At 44.0% G+C, this 17,423-nt stretch overlaps 1 long non-coding RNA gene and 1 other non-coding gene across 2 annotated transcripts in view; one reads left to right on the forward strand and one right to left on the reverse strand.

The window, feature by feature from the left end:
* The window catches only part of LOC126163096 (uncharacterized), a 64,906-nt gene extending 50,006 nt beyond the window's left edge, over positions 1-14,900 (reverse strand). The window contains exon 1 of the long non-coding RNA XR_007535158.1: positions 14,777-14,900. This is a non-coding gene — a long non-coding RNA (uncharacterized LOC126163096). The remainder of the gene's footprint in view (positions 1-14,776) is intronic.
* On the forward strand, positions 7,400-7,472 carry Trnaa-cgc (transfer RNA alanine (anticodon CGC)). Its single transcript has one exon. It is a non-coding gene; the product is annotated as a tRNA-Ala (tRNA).
* Positions 14,901-17,423: the final 2,523 nt, after the last annotated feature.

Genomic DNA, 17,423 nt, shown 5'->3' on the forward strand with positions numbered 1-17,423 from the left:
AGTATGGTGGGTCTGACACACCGGTGTCAATGTGTTCTTTTTTCCATTTCCAGGAGTGTATTATGTTTGCATGAGCTTTGCAAATAAAGGATTTGCATCCTGAGCGTTTCTGCGAAGGATTTTTGTCTTCTTTTCTGGGGCACATTTTGCACCTCCCTCGAGTAGGTCCAGGAGCGTCAGAGACCAAACCTGACGATTTTATATCCTCTCACAAATGTAATTTACTTTACTTTTTCTTGAGGGCTTGGAAATGTTGTCTTTACATTGCCACATTCTGATGAACTTTTCAAAAACCGATTCTCCCAGGTTCCTCAGGAAAGTTCGCCGTAGTTGGAAACTAGTTTTCGGGCCAATGTTATGCAGAAAATGTGTATTTACACCCATTACCTTCGGGGCAGATGTGCACTCTGACCAAAATCTATTGGTTACGAACTGTAGATTAAAACTGAAGAAACTGCAAAAAGGTGAGAATTTAAGGAGATGGGACCTGGATAAACTGACTAAACCAGAGGTTGTACAGAGTTTCAGTGAGAGCATAAGGGAACAATTGACAGCAATGGGGGAAATAAATACAGTAGAAGAACAATGGGTAGCTTTGAGGGATGAAGTAGTGAAGGCAGCAGAGGATCTAGTAGGTAAAAAGACGAGGGCTTGTAGAAATCCTTGGGTAACAGAAGACATATTGAATTTAAGTGATGAAAGGAGAAAATATAAAAATGCAGTAAATGAAGCAGACAAAAAGGAATACAAACGTCTCAAAAATGATATCGACAGGAAGTGCAAAATGGCTAAGCAGGGATGGCTAGAGGACAAATGTAAGGATGTAGAGGCTTATCTCACTAGGGGTAAGATAGATACTGCCTACAGGAAAATTAAAGAGGCCTTTGGGGAAAAGAGAGCCACTTGTATGAATATCAAAAGCTCAGATGGAAACCCAGTTCTAAGCAAAGAAGGGAAAGCACAAAGGTGGAAGGAGTATATAGAGGGTCTATACAAGGGCGATGTACTTGAGGACAATATTATGGAAATGGAAGAGGATGTAGATGAGGATGAAATGGGAGATACGATACTGCGTGATGAGTTTGACAGAGCACTGAAAGACCTGAGTCGAAACAAGGCCCCGGGAGTAGACAACATTCCATTAGAACTACTGACGGCCATGGGAGAGCCAGTCATGACAAAACTCTACCATCTGGTGAGCAAGATGTATGAGACAGGCGAAATACCCTCAGACTTCAATAAGAATATAATAATTCCAATCCCAAAGAGAGCAGGTGTTGACAGATGTGAAAATTACCGAACTGTCAGTTTAATAAGACACAGCTGCAAAATACTAACGCGAATTCTTTACAGACGAATGGAAAAACTGGTAGAAGCCGACCTCGGGGGAGATCAGTTTGGATTCCGTAGAAATGTTGCAACACGTGAGGCAATACTGACCTTACGACTTATCTTAGAAGAAAGATTAAGGAAAGGCAAACCTACGTTTGTAGCATTTGTAGACTTAGAGAAAGCTTTTGACAATGTTGACTGGAATACTCTCTTTCAAATTCTGAAAGATGGCAGGGGTAAAATACAGGGAGCGAAAGGCTATTTACAATTTGTACAGAAACCAGGTGGCAGTTATAAGAGTCAAGAGACATGAAAGGGAAGCAGTGGTTGGGAAGGGAGTGAGACAGGGTTGTAGCCTCTCCCCGATGTTATTAAATCTGTATATTGAGCAAGCAGTAAAGGAAACAAAGAAAAATTTGGAGTAGGTATTAAAATCCATGGAGAAGAAATAAAAAAATTGAGGTTCCCCGATGACATTATAATTCTATCAGAGACAGCAAAGGACTTGGAAGAGCAGGTGAACGGAATGGACAGTGTCGTGAAAGGAGGATAATGGAATGTAGTCGAATTAAGTCGGGTGATGCTGAGGGAATTAGATTAGGGGAGCAAAATAACTGATGATGGTCGAAGTAGAGAGGATATAAAATGTAGCCTGGCAATGGCAAGGAAAGCATTTCTGAAAACAGAAATTTGTTAGCATCGAGTATAGATTTAAGTGTCAGTAAGTCGTCTCTGAAGGTATTTGTATGGAGTGTAGCCATGTATGGAAGTGAAACATGGACGATAAATAGTTTGGACAAGAAGAGAATAGAAGCTTTCGAAATGTGGTGCTACAGAAGAATGCTAAAGATTAGATGGGTGGATCACATAACTAATGAGGAGGTATTGAATAGAATTGGGGAGAAGAGGAGTTTGTGGCACAACTTGACAAGAAGAAGGGACCGGTTCGTAGGACATGTTCTGAGGCATCAAGGGATCACAAGGGATGACTACACTAAGCAGATTCAGACGTATGTAGGTTGCAGTAGGTACTGGGAGATGAAGAAGCTTGCACAGGATAGAGTAGCTTGGAGAGCTGCATCAAACCAGTCTCAGGACTGAAGACCATAACAACAACAACCTTTGGAAAATGGAAAAATGTGACTAATGACAACATTCTTGTTCGTCTACCAACATTAAAATTTGCTCAGGATAACGTATATCGACCCCACCTTTGGTGGGCCTACAATTATAAAAGGTGATTAGTCCGTGTTTTCCTTAAATCATTTCTGGCAAATGCCAGGATTGTTCCTTCATCGAAGTTACCACAGACTACCTGTCTCGTCTTCATGAAATCATACTTTTGTATTGTGTGTACACGGTTCTTGCGTCTGTTCCCCTACACTCGATCCTTGTGTATAGTACTACTTTTACTCTGATGTATATTTTGAGCTATTTATTTACATTTTATTATGATGATAAATCCTTTATCATTGTGATATGATCACAAAGAAGAGAATTTACTCCATAAACACAGATCGGAATGCGTGCGAACATGGACAATTGGAAAAGCGTAAATGAAATTATCAGAAGCCTTAAAAAATGGTGTTACAAGAGAGTGTTCCATATTAGGTGGACTGATTAAGAAATGGAGGCATCCTTCAGGGAGTAAACTGGAAGGTTTGTGTGGTAGAGAACAAGTGAAACAAAGGGAAATAATGCTCGAACAGATATTACGACGTGACGTTTCACTGAAAATAGTAGCTGAAGGGACCGTAGAGGGTACATAAGGCAAATGGTCGATGGTGTGGATTGCGGCAGTTATGCTGAAATTAGTGAGGACATCTGCTAAGCGTCAAGAATAGAAACCTGCATCGCACTAGCTTTATGGTTAGCTACCAAAACGACAAAAGCATGTTGTGGCGATGTTTTCTTGTCCTATGCTGATTTGTAGCCCAGTGAAAGGTTTCACTTTGCAGCTGTTACGCGTTTTTCGCTAGGGCTGTCGTAAACTTTCACTGATGTTGACGTCATCGTTCCGCCAGCTGAGATTTTCCACCTTGACCACATGCGTTACGATGAGTAGTAAAAAGTCTCACTTAGTTCACGGTGCTGTGCCTGGTACTTACAAGTGGCGTGAGCAGTACACGCTGCAGAGAAGCGGCTGTGGGTAGCAGCTGGAATTATTTGAGTAACAATCCAGCCAAATTACGAAGCTTACATCCGCTCTGAACTTAAAGGTCACCGCCGGAATGCAGCTATCTGCTCACTACGAGTGACTAACGCTGTTTAGTCACCTCGTCGTCTGCTGGCCTGTGGTGGAGATGTTCCACAGTTAGCTTTAAGTCACAGACTACCTACTGACTGTTCACGGAACATATGAAATACCGAGAATCACCTTTTAGTGACACTTTTTGAGATGTTTACAACTGCTTCCTACTTTGACCAGTATAGGAAGTTGAGAATGATATAGCAAAAAATTAATGTGAAATATAAAAACAACTGAAGACTCCTGGACTTGCGCAATTCTCCATTTTCAAAGAATCCTTTTAGAATTATAATCTTCTCGATTTATAATTATAAAATATTTCCTGTATAATACGCAGAAGAGGTTGCCGTTGTCCTAGCTAGGGAGGGAGGAGAAGTTGGGGAGACAAGATTATAAAATTGCCATTTTTTGGTCAGTTTTGAGACATGACACGTTATAAGAACTGAATTTTTTAGGTGATACGAAAACATTTTTACACCTCAGAGAACTGGGAGTTATACACATAATATATGAATTATATGAAGAGAAACTCTGTACTCTACATTCCAGGAGAGCAAGTGCTCTCACTTGCCACCACACCCCCTCCCCGCGCCCTCCATTTTCAGATGTATACACTTGTACATAATGTTTTACGTTACTTTCTTATTAGAATTAATATAATCTTTTGAAACGTTAAGTCATTTCATTGTAAAATACACTCCTGGAAATGGAAAAAAAACACATTGACACCGGTGTGTCAGACCCACCATACTTGCTCCGGACACTGCGAGAGGGCTGTACAAGCAATGATCACACGCACGGCACAGCGGACACACCAGGAACCGTGGTGTTGGCCGTCGAATGGCGCTAGCTGCGCAGCATTCGTGCACCGCCGCCGTCGTGTCAGCCAGTTTGCCGTGGCATACGGAGCTCCATCGCAGTCTTTAACACTGGTAGCATGCCGCGACAGCGTGGACGTGAACCGTATGTGCAGTTGACGGACTTTGAGCGAGGGCGTATAGTGGGCATGCGGGAGGCTGGGTGGACGTACCGCCGAATTGCTCAACACGTGGGGCGTGAGGTCTCCACAGTACATCGATGTTGTCGCCAGTGGTCGGCGGAAGGTGCACGTGCCCGTCGACCTGGGACCGGATCGCAGCGACGCACGGATGCACGCCAAGACCGTAAGACCGTAGGATCCTACGCAGTGCCGTACGGGACCGCACCGCCACTTCCCAGCAAATTAGGGACACTGTTGATCCTGGGGTATCGGCGAGGACCATTCGCAACCGTCTCCATGAAGCTGGGCTACGGTCCCGCACACCGTTACGCCGTGTTCCGCTCACGCCCCAACATCGTGCAGCCCGCCTCCAGTGGTGTCGCGACAGGCGTGAATGGAGGGACGAATGGAGACGTGTCGTCTTCAGCGATGAGAGTCGCTTCTGCCTTGGTGCCAATGATGGTCGTATGCGTGTTTGGCGCCGTGCAGGTGAGCGCCACAATCAGGACTGCATACGACCGAGGCACACAGGGCCAATACCCGGCATCATGGTGTGGGAAGCGATCTCCTACACTGGCCGTACACCACTGGTGATCGTCGAGGGGACACTGAATAGTGCACGGTACATCCAAACCGTCATCGAACCCATCGTTCTACCATTCCTAGACCGGCAAGGGAACTTGCTGTTCCAACAGGACAATGCACGTCCGCATGTATCCCGTGCCACCCAACGTGCTCTAGAAGGTGTAAGTCAACTACCCTGGCCAGCAAGATCTCCGGATCTGTCCCCTATTGAGCATGTTTGGGACTGGATGAAGCGTCGTCTCACGCGGTCTGCACGTCCAGCACGAACGTTGGTCCAACTGAGGCGCCAGGTGGAAATGGCATGGCAAGCCGTTCCACAGGACTACATCCAGCATCTCTACGATCGTCTCCATGGGAGAATAGCAGCCTGCATTGCTGCGAAAGGTGGATATACACTGTACTAGTGCCGACATTGTGCATGCTCTGTTGCCTGTGTCTATGTGCCTGTGGTTCTGTCAGTGTGATCATGTGATGTATCTGACCCCAGGAATGTGTCAATAAAGTTTCCCCTTCCTGGGACAATGAATTCACGATGTTCTTATTTCAATTTCCAGGAGTGTACTTACATTAAATGCAAATTATTTACTTCTGTTCACACAGGAGAGACCCCTTTCCGCATGATCCCTCTATATACAAGGGCTGGAACTTTAATGCACTCCGTCTTCAGGCCACAAGTGACCCATCGGGACCATCCGACAGCCATGTCACCCTCAGCTGAGGATGCGGATAGGAGGGGCGTGTGGTCAGCACACCGCTCTCCCGGTCGTTATGATGGTTTTCTTTTACCGGAGCCGCTACTGTTCGGTCGAGTAGCTCCTCAATTGGCATCACGAGGCTGAGTGCACCCTGAAAAATGGCAACAGCACATGGCGGCTGGATGGTCACCCATCCAAGTGCCAGCCACGCCCGTCAGCGCTGGAACTTTAATAGTAGCAACTATTTATTTACAGCTCGTACAAAATAGATACGTGTTTCAAAGTTTTACTGACCTTCAAAGTAGTCACCAGCATTGTGTATAACCCGTTGCCAGCGGTGTGGAAGTCGTAGGATACTCTTAGCAGTTCCAGTTGTGTTGACAATTCGAGCGGCGAGGTGTATTGCCCGACGAATTTGTAGCAGTTCTGAAGCGAATGCCGTGAAGTGTTTCCTTCAGTTTAGAAATCGAGTTGAACTTACGAGGGCTTAAGTAGTGCAGTAGGTGGTATAGTACTTGCCAGTCCCATCAGCCAAACAAATCAGTAACAGCTTGCACTGTACGTGCTAGAGCATTGTCCTGCAAAATGATGGTCAGGTCCTGCAGAAATTGTCATCACTTCTGTCTCTATGTTGTTCATTTTTGGAACACAGCCTATGACTAGCTTAGAGACAGACGTGATGACACTTTCTGCAGGACCTGACCATCATTTTGCAAGAAAATGCTCAAGCTCGTACATTGCAAGCTGTACCTGTTTTCTTTGACTGATGGGGCTGCTAAGTGCTATACCACCTACTGCACTCCCCTGACTTAAGCCCTGGTAAGTTCAATTCGATTTCTAAACTGGAGGAAACACTTCACGGTATTCGCTTCAGAACTGCTACAATTTCGTCTGGCAATAGACCGCGCCGCTCGAACTGTCAACACAACTGGCGCTGCTAAGAGTATCCTACGACTTCCACATCGCTGGCAACGGGTTATACACAATGCTATTGACTACTTTGAAGGTCAGCAAAACTTTGAAACACGTATCTATTTTGTACGAGCTGTAAATAAATAGTTACCACTATTAAAGTTCCAACCCTCGTACCATGACTAACTGTAATACAATGAGTCATCCGTTAAGGTAACGTGACAGGATCGCTGCTGTTCACAACATACACTGTTGTGCAAAACGTCTTTCCACAAGGTTGGTGAGTAGTGCTTGTAGCACGGCGTTCCATTCCTTCACCAGTGCGGTTGACAACTGAGGGATGGTCTTCCGTGCATGTGTACGTGCTGCAACAAGTGTCCTCAAAAATGGTCAATGGGATTAATGTCGGGTGAACGGGCAGATCAGTACATCAGCCGAATATTCTCTCGCCCCAAGAGCTCCTCTACCTGCGCACTCCGATGCGGTCGCACATTGTCACACATAATGAAGTCAGGGCCGAGTGCTCCCCTGCAAAGAAGCATATGGGGACGGAGCACAGTGTCACAATTACGTTGACTAGTCAATGCACTGTGTTAAAACATTTGGAGGTCAGTACATCGATGCAACATCACGACATTCCACACACCGAGCGAGGTGGTGCAGTGGTTAGCACACTGGACTCGCATTCGGGAGGACGACGGTTCAATCCCGTCTCCGGCCAACCTGATTTAGGTTTTCCGTGATTTCCCTAAATCGTTTCAGGCAAATGCCGGGATGGTTCCTTTGAAAGGGCACGGCCGATTTCCTTCCCAATCCTTCCCTAACCCGAGCTTGCGCTCCGTCTCTAATGACCTCGTTGTCGACGGGACGTTAAACACTAACCACCACCACCACCACCACATTCCACACCAAAGCACCTGAAGCACCAAAACGATAATGGTGGACAATGCTAGACGTACGTCATATGGTGAGAGACGGGAACACCTAATGCATCGAGAAACTTCGACGAATTTGATCATTTGATGGTCCAAGTGCTATGGTTTGGAGGGGCATAATATTGCATGGGTGAACTGACCTCGACATCTCTGAGCACGGTACATTTACCAGTCAACGTTCTTTGTGACAGTATACTCCTTCCCCAAGTGAGTCTGTTCAGGCGTGCATTACGCTCTGATTTCATTTTCCTGGATGACAATGCGCAACCACATAGAACTGCCTTGGTTGAGGAGCTCTTGGAACGAGAAGATACTCGGCGAATCGACTGGCTGCTCCTTCCCCGACTTAAATCCCATCGAGTACATATGGGATGCTTCGGGCAGACGTATTGCTCGAACGAGCATCTAGAAGTTGTCGACCGCTCTGATGGAGGAACGGAGCACCCTACCACAAGAACTCGTTACCAACCTTGTCACCAGCGTGCGAGAACGTAGCAGAGCATGCATTGCCGTCGGTGGTGATCACACACTCTGTTAAGGGGCATGTTGGGGTTGAGTTGATTTGGGGGAGGAGACCAAACTGCTAGGTCGTCGGTCTCATCGGATTAGAGTAGAATGGGGAAGGAAGTCGGCTGTGCCCTTTCAAAGGAACCATCCTGGCATTTGCCTGAAGCGATTTAGGGAAATCACGGAAAACCTGAATCAGGAAGGCGGGACGTGGGATTGAACCGTCGTCCTCCCGAATGCAAGTCCAGTGTGCTAACCACTGCGCCACCTCGCTCGGTAAGGGGCATGTCCCACCTTGTCTAACGTCCAGGGTACCACAGTGAATTGCGGTGGCCTCATTGTACTCGTACTTATTGTCGTTGAATAAAAATGTTATTTATCTTCGTCACACTGCATATTTATTTCACTCATCTTCTATACTATACTGGAGCAATTTTTTCCCAAGTTATGGTCCAAGGTTCATAAAGCTATGTCACCTGGAAGCGGCGCATCATGGGAAACGTACTTTCTTTCTTAAGTTTTAAACACTATTGTTCAGCTAGTACAGTCTTTACAACATGTAGCAACTTTAATCTCATAGTAAAAAAAAAAAGGTCAGTCGCTGTCTCTGTCTCCTGCTGTCTTGTGTCTATTGAAGCCTGAGACTTTCTTGAACTCTGTCTGCCTGCTTAGCTGAGTGGTAACATGCTTCCTACCATGCACTGGGCCCGGGTTCGATTCCCGACCGGGTTGGAGATTTTCTCCGCCCGTGGACTGAGTGTTGTGTTGCCCTCATCATCATCTCATCGTCACCGACACGCAAGTCGCCCAGTGTGACCTCTCCTGAAATAAGACTTGCAACCGGCGGCAGAACTTCCCCGGACGGGGAACAATGCCGCACGATCATTTCTTGGGTTCTGTATCCCAAAGGTCGCGTGGTTTGTCTTCTGGTTTCCCTCTTTCTCAGGAACTCTACTCTAGCACTGCCCTTGTCTGTCTTCCATCATTTCTTCGTGCGATATGCCCAGCCCGTTTCAATCCTATACCCTGTAGCCACACCACAGCATATGCAGGGATTGGACAAAAATATGGACACCAAAATGAATGAATGCTTGAACATAAACGCAGATGCTTGCCAGGCCTGCAGATTGCGCTGTTGTATTTGACCAGGGACGGCACCTGTGCAATGTCTTCAGTACATTGCAATTGCTAGTTGGGGTCAAGGCGCTGTTCTGCACAATTGTGAGTCGAAGCAAAGTGAACTCGAACGTGGGTGAATTGTTGGTGCTCGCATGGTTGGTGTCCCCGTAACCAAGATAGACAAAGTGTCTGGTGTTTCAAGAAGGATAGCATCGAAGATTTATACCGCATACAGGGAAAGCAGAAAAACATCATCCATTAGGTCACAACGCGGATGTGTTTTGAGTGACCGTGACAGACGGTCGTTGGAGAAGATTGTGGCGAAAAATAAAAGGAGGACAGCTGCAAAATTCACTGTAGATCCGACTACGGTACTCGCGAACGCTGGAAGCACCAAAACAACACGAAGGGAGCCCCATAAGCTGCGAATTGCAAGGCGAGCTGGAATTCCAAAACCATTCATAAGAATGAAAATGCCAGTAACAGGAAAACGAGGTACCGAAGCCACAAAACCTGGCTTGTGCAGCAACGAAAGACAGTCATTTGGTCAGATGGGTCTCGTTTCACACTTTTTCCAACTTATGACCGAGTTTACGTCCCAAGAGCGAAAACTGGCGGTGGTTCGAAGATGAATGAAAATGCCAGTAACAGGAAAACGAGGTACCGAAGCTACAAAACCTGGCTTGTGCAGCAACGAAAGACAGTCATTTGGTCAGATGAGTCTCGTTCAACACTTTTTCCAACTTATGACCGAGTTTACGTCCCAAGAGCGAAAACTGGCGATGGTTCGAAGATGGTTTTGGTAGCCGCACCGTGGTATTCCATGGACAAAATGGGTACTTTGCAAGCTCGCAATAATGGCAAGAGTTCTGTGATCATTGTGGCGGATCAGGTCCATCCCATGGTACAGTGTTTGTTGCCCAGTGGTGATGCTGCGTTGCCAGACAACTGGCCCACTGTCCGCAAAGCTCGCATCGTCCTGGACTGACGTCATGAGTGCGAGGATGAGCTGTCGCCTCTCCTCTGGCCACCAGTCACCAGATCTCAACATTATTCCGCCGTTGTGGTCTGCTTTGGAGACAAGGACGCAATCGTCGTTACCTGAACGTGCCCCTATTTTCCTGGGACCTGTACGAGTATTTATTCACCCCGACACGACTGTAAACTGTTTTGTACGGCAAAGATTTTCCTATAGCGTTTTGGGTATGGTGATGTTTCGTGTTTTTGATGTTTCCACATTTCTGTCGACCTCCCATGTACATAGGGGGTTTGACATCGTTAAGATAAGCATAGATACTGCAGATAATTAGCGCTTGGTGCAAATATTGGCAGCTGGGCCTCATCATTAAGGAATATAAAGTAAACAGACGAAAAGATTCGATATCGTCTGTCTACGCAATCACAAATCATTCACAAATTTGTCAAGTCTCAAAGAAGTCCTTCACGTTTAGGATCATTGAAAGGTTCATAAACTACAGTGGGTGATAATACAAAAATGATACGATCTAATAGTTGTGAGTCGAAAAAATGCTTGCGTAGTAGTAGTGGAGAGGTCGCAATGTATGTCATTCAGTACTCTGCACCTTGAGTAACTCACTCGTGAAGTCCGACTCCATCTGGTTCGAAGTATGTGTATGTTTTACGAAGATGTTTTGTAACATTACCTTCTAGTAACATAATAATAATTTTCGTAGCTACAAGAAGCGCCCATCAAGTGGCTGTGCGTTGTGGTGCTTTTTTTACTCGCGTCTTTTCATTATTTTATTTATAAGAAGATTCACAGCCACCATAAATGTTCTGAATGTTATATTCTGTCATACTAACCGCAGTTGGTTATATTCAAATAGTTTTCACTTGTAAACACAAAATAAATCAATATTTAAAGTCAACCAGTGATGGCCAGTGTGGAAGAATACTGTCATTCAGAAAAACAGTGGTTTCATCTTATAAACACAATCTCAGACTTGTTACTGAGTCAAGAACAAATAGTGATTATTTAATTTATACAAAATTAAAAACAAAAGAAGTAAAAATTAAATAATGTTCGTGGAGAAAGCTTAAAAAATCGCAAGCAATGGTCAAAAGCACGGATCATACAACACAGTCAATCCACGAAGAGATTCGGGCAAAAACCATTATGTCACCTAATATGTTTGGATTCACTATATCTTTAAACAAAATCACGAAAGAAGAAGAATGAATAAAATAAAAAAATCGTTCTGTTTAGGTTTAGAACGTGGGCAGCTCATCATTTGTGGCTGCCTTATTGGTAGAATTGTACATTAAGGGGCGAAAAAAGATGGCTTTAAGGATCCTCGGGACATACATAGTTCACAGAAAGCGTATCAGGAAACGGAGATGTAAAAGCAAAGATAAGAGATTTGTAATAGTACAGACACACGCACGCTACAATTTAACTGAAGTCTCTGAGTTCTGTGGCTCGTTTTGTACCATACAAAACAAGTTTGCCACAAGTAAAAACTGCTTCTTGTATTTTAAAATGTGATGTTCAGCTATCGTATCATTCATTTCATTTGAAAGCTAACTGAGAAAACAAACACGCAGGTAACTCGATAGCATTCTATACAACAATTAAGGAATTGGTATCCACATGCAAATCGGTTATCTGTCTTGTGTTCAGTGAGTGAATGTCTGAATTACTTGCCAATGAACTCATTATTAATAATGAATCTCACGAGTGAGTTATGTGCAATGGTAACCCTGACACGAAGTACAGGACAGTTATTTCACAGTAGGATACTATAGGAGATAGTAGAGTGACAGTTACTGTGACAGCGGAGATTTTTCTTATACTGAAGAAAGCAGCACAGAGTGTCTTTATTAGATCCTGAATGTAGCAGTACTAAGAAAGTTTCTCGTCTGACTCTTGTCTTAAGAATTAAAAACGATTTTCCAGACTGTCTGATCATCTTCAAAATCCGATTCAAATTTTCTAGAAACTTAGCTTGTTCTCATCAAACGAACTGCCACCGAACATGAATAAAACACAATACACGCCATTCCGTAGTGCACAAAGCCTGACCTCAGCTTTATCAATAATGCATAAGCGAATATTCTGAGTGATTACGATGATGAGAACTGAATTTTATGTCACACATTGTAGACTTTCTTAAATGTCTAAGCTATGCAACTCGTAAAATTAAGGATGAAAAAACCAAAAAAATTGAATTAATTTCCACATTTGACTACCTAATATATCGCTGTGGAGTAAGTCTTCAGCAAGGAAGAAAGTATTAGCTGCACAACGCATGTACTAAGGATGCGTTGCCATCACAGCTTGTAAACAACGTCTACATTCATAAATATAAAATTAGAAGAAGAAATTACTTCCAGTATCCATAACTCAGGCATAGAAAGGATAAATCATCACAAAAATCTTTGACCGCTTGCCCAATAACCCAACAGATCTAACAAATGTTTGAACATATATCTAGTGAAGTACAGAATTTTATATACTCGTATATTAAAATTAAGCTCATCTGTTTGACAATCCTGTCATGTCCATAAAAATGTCTGAATAAGTAAAGTGAGTGTGTGTGTGTGTGTGTGTGTGTGTGTGTGTGTTTGTGTGTGTGTGTGTATGTGTGTGTGTGTGTGTGTGTGTGTGAGAGAGAGAGAGAGAGAGAGAGAGAGAGAGGTGGGGGGGGGGGGGGGAGGGAGAGACAGAGAGAGAGCGAGGTGGAGTTATATACCACACAGAGTGTAATTCGCCACATATTAAGAAAATTAAGTAACTATTGATTAATGCCGTATTTTTAACCGACAATTGTATTACATTATTTAACTAACGGAGACGTTACACAGATTCCAGTTATACTCCAGGGAACATTTAAATAACTGACTCACTAATCAAAGGTCCTCTTAGATGGACATCGGTGAAAGACGCTTTACGCATCTATATTTTTCTTGAAGCTGCAATTTGTTCTTCATATACCACGTGCTGATGTTACCGATTACGTGATTTGTTAGTTCTTCGACGTTGTACTTAGGCGTTTCATAGTGACACATATTATGTCATACACAAATCTGTTACGCGGACCTAGACAGCTGCAATGAATTTCCCGAAAGTCATGGTGATAAGTGAATCTCTTCATTGCTCTACCTCGCTAGACCTACAAGCTCAGACTCAAGCCACGAAATATCACCTCAGCACATATATAAACTCTCAGTCCCCGTAAGGAGCATCTTCCGCCAAGTTAAAAATATGTGAGATTAATTCTATTTCTAAATTTCTGTTTTTGAAATGTGTGATACGAACAAAATCATAGGTTAAATATATGTGATGGATGTCATTAAATTACTTAACGTGAAAACCAAACACCGAAACACTCAGAGATGTGTTAACGATGTTATTAGAAGTGAGAGTATGTTGGAAAATGGCTCTGAGCACTATGGGACTTAACTTCTGAGGTCATCAGTCCCCTAGAACTTAGAACTACTTAAACTTAACTAACCGAAGGACATCACACACATCCATGCCCGCGGCAGGATTCGAACCTGCGATCGTAGCGGTCGCGCGGTTCCAGACTGTAGCGCCTAGAACCGTTCTGCCATCTACGCCGGCTGAGAGTATATAACGGTGAGCACTGGGGCACTGAGAATTAGGACTGAATGTAAAGGATATCAAATAAAATCGCAGGTGCCATTGATATTCGACAGTTTCTGGCATTTGAGTACAATAGATATGTGTTTGAGTTAGTACGCTTTTCAACTTTTAATACTGTAATTAATGATCTGTGGTAAAAGTGTAATCTAATTATTTTGTCAATATGGGACAGTATCACGAGTACTAGGACTGATAATGAAATAGCAGTATATTGCATATTTTTTGTTTTAGTAGACCTGAGAATGTGAAACATGACCTGTTTCGTACTGTAACTTCTGCTGTGATAAGGCATTGGCACCGCGCACCATCACCAAGAATGTAAGCCCGTAATTTTCTACATGAAGAAGATGCCGTGAACGAACGAAATGGGTAGTCAAATAACAGATAGGTGGCTGATGCAGGAAAGTTTTATTTATGATATTTAATGTGTACATTCCTACGTATCTGATATTTAAAAGCTGTAAATTTAAGAGCACAGTGACGCTCCATGTTTAAAATGTAAGACGGTACGATCATTATCGAAATCACGAAGAATTACACACACGTTCGCTAAGGACTGAAGACGATCTTTTAGATCGGAGGTGGGAGCATAGTAAAGAGTCACATAGCACCTGTCCGTGTGTTTTCCAAAACGCCTTTCGGGCTGTACTTCACAGCTGCGGAACACTGTCTGTCGAAAGTGTTTCGTAGCGACATACGAATATATTAGAAATGTCTGAAGGCCATGAGTTGAAAACTATTTTATTCGCCTTGGATGAGAGAAACCCGTCACAGCAGGTACTGAGTGCAAGCAGCGACGAGACGTCGGCAGCGGCAGCAAAGCGTCGGCGGACCTACCTGCAAGCCGTCTGCTGAGCGAGCGCAGACCCGCGTGCGCGTGTGTGAGCCTGCTAGGTAGTGCGTGAGCGCGCGCCTGCGACCGGTGTACGTAGCACTGAGCTGGCGCTCGTGATTCCGGGCGGCTGAGACGCGAGAAAACAAGTGAAGCCCGGCCAGGCAGAGGACGCCGCGCCGCGCCGCGCCGGCGGACGTAGATAAGCACCGCGGTGGCGCTGGGGTCCGCGGGGCGCACCCTGCGGAAGTGGGCGCACCGCACGGATCAGTTCTGCGGCCTCCGTTCTTACTCGCCCTCACTAATAACTCCTCATTTTACTTCAAGCTAATTCTCATTTACCGTTCCGCCTCAGTTGCACATTTTTAATTAGATTACATGTTTCGATCAATCTGGCTCCTCTTCATATCTAAAATAAAACTAAATGTGTACCATATAATACAGGGTGATTCAAAAAGAATACCACAACTTTAAAAATGTGTATTTAATGAAAGAAACATAATATAACCTTCTGTTATACATCATTACAAAGAGTATTTAAAAAGGTTTTTTTTCACTCAAAAACAAGTTCAGAGATGTTCAATATGGCCCCCTCCAGACACTCAAGCAATATCAACCCGATACTCCAACTCGTTCCACACTCTCTGTAGCATATCAGGCGTAACAGTTTGGATAGCTGCTGTTATTTCTCGTTTCAAATCATCAATGGTGGCTGGGAGAGGTGGCCGAAACACCATATCCTTAACATACCCCCATAAGAAAAAATCGCAGGGGGTAAGATCAGGGCTTCTTGGAGGCCAGTGATGAAGTGCTCTGTCGCGGGCTGCCTGGCGGCCGATCCATCGCCTCGGGTAGTTGACGTTCAGGTTTCATAACTAACCTTTTTCGTAGGACTCTCCATACAGTTGATTGTGGAATTTGCAGCTCTCTGCTAGCTCTGCGAGTCGATTTTCCTGGGCTGCGAACAAATGCTTGCTGGATGCGTGCTACATTTTCATCACTCGTTCTCGGCCGTCCATAACTTTTCCCTTTGCACAAACACCCATTCTCTGTAAACTGTTTATACCAACGTTTAATACACCACCTATCAGGAGGTTTAACACCATACTTCGTTCGAAATGCACGCTGAACAACTGTCGTCGATTCACTTCTGCCGTACTCAATAACACAAAAAGCTTTCTGTTGAGCGGTCGCCATCTTAGCATCAACTGACGCTGACGCCTAGTCAACAGCGCCTCAAGCGAACAAATGTACAACTAAATGAAACTTTATAGCTCCCTTAATTCGCCGACAGATAGTGCTTAGCTCTGCCTTTTGTAGTTGCAGAGTTTTAAATTCCTAAAGTTGTGGTATTCTTTTTGAACCACCCTGTATTTTAGAATATGTTGAAAAGAAAAGACTTGTACAGAAACTTACACTGTACCCAATTAGTTGCGTCAGCGACGTGTCTTTTGAAAGGTATGCAGGAGAGCTCCTGCGAAGTTTGGAAGGTAGGAGACGAGGTACTGGTGGAATTAAAGCTGTGAGCACAGGTATTGAGTCATGCTTCAGTAGCTCAGTTGGTAGAGCACTTGCCCGCGAAAAGCAAAGGTCCCCAGTTCGAGTCTCGATCCGGCATACACTTTTAATTTGCCAGGAAGTTTCATATCAGCGCACACTCCACTGCAGAGTGAAAATCTCATTCTGGAAACGTGTCTTACGTCTGCTCAGAAGTACGTACCAGAGTACTGTGGTTTGCAGCTGCATTCAATGTATTAAATAGGTACATGTCAGGGGTAGGGGGTGGAGGGTGGAGAGGAAATGGAGGGAGACTGATTAGGGAAAGGAAGCAGGAAAGGATGGTGAGTTTGTCATGAATTTAACAAGAGAGATCGTGCTAAAGTTGTAGAATGTTTAATTATGTAAAAATCTCGTGGAAACACTAACAGTGTAGAACAATCGGTATGTAAACGGCATAAACTTTCTTTTTTTTTAAGCAATTAATCTTCTGACTCGTCTGATGCAGCGTGCCACAGCATAAAATAGTGAAACTATAAAATAGACTGTGCGGCTGGTCCCAGCGGAGGTTCGAGTCCTCACTCGGGCATGGGTGTGTGTGTTTGTCCTTAGGATAATTTATTAAGTAGTGTGTAAGCTTAGGGACTGATGACCTTAGCAGCTAAGTCCCATAAGATTTCACACACATCTGAACATTTTTTTCGCATATAAAATAGAGCGAAGGGGGGAGGGGGTGGTAGAGAGTGGGCAAAGAAGGCAAGGGAGAGGGGAGTGGGATGTAAGGAATGAGACTGGTAGGGATGCAGTGGGTTTAACAAGAGGGAGATGTAACGGCACATCCTCCTCTAGCATTACTTTTCCTCAGAAGTAGTTGTCGATACCAGTATTTTTTTTTCGAGTTTTGGACTGGTCAATATTATCTCAGTTGCTTTTCTGAAAACGTTCATATAATTTTATACACAGTATGTTATATTTCAAGCTAAAATTTATGAAAAGGAATTACTTTATAAAATATTTTAGTTTCGATGTTATAATCGATAAGTACTAGTCCTGAATGTACAGTGAAAATTATTTTTTAGAAACATTTGAAATTACGAATTATTCACACACTTTAAATTTATGTTATTAATTACGCAATCCTGTACTGTTTATTAT

This window comes from Schistocerca cancellata, chromosome 2, assembly GCF_023864275.1.
Source record: "Schistocerca cancellata isolate TAMUIC-IGC-003103 chromosome 2, iqSchCanc2.1, whole genome shotgun sequence".
Lineage (NCBI taxonomy): Eukaryota > Metazoa > Arthropoda > Insecta > Orthoptera > Acrididae > Schistocerca > Schistocerca cancellata.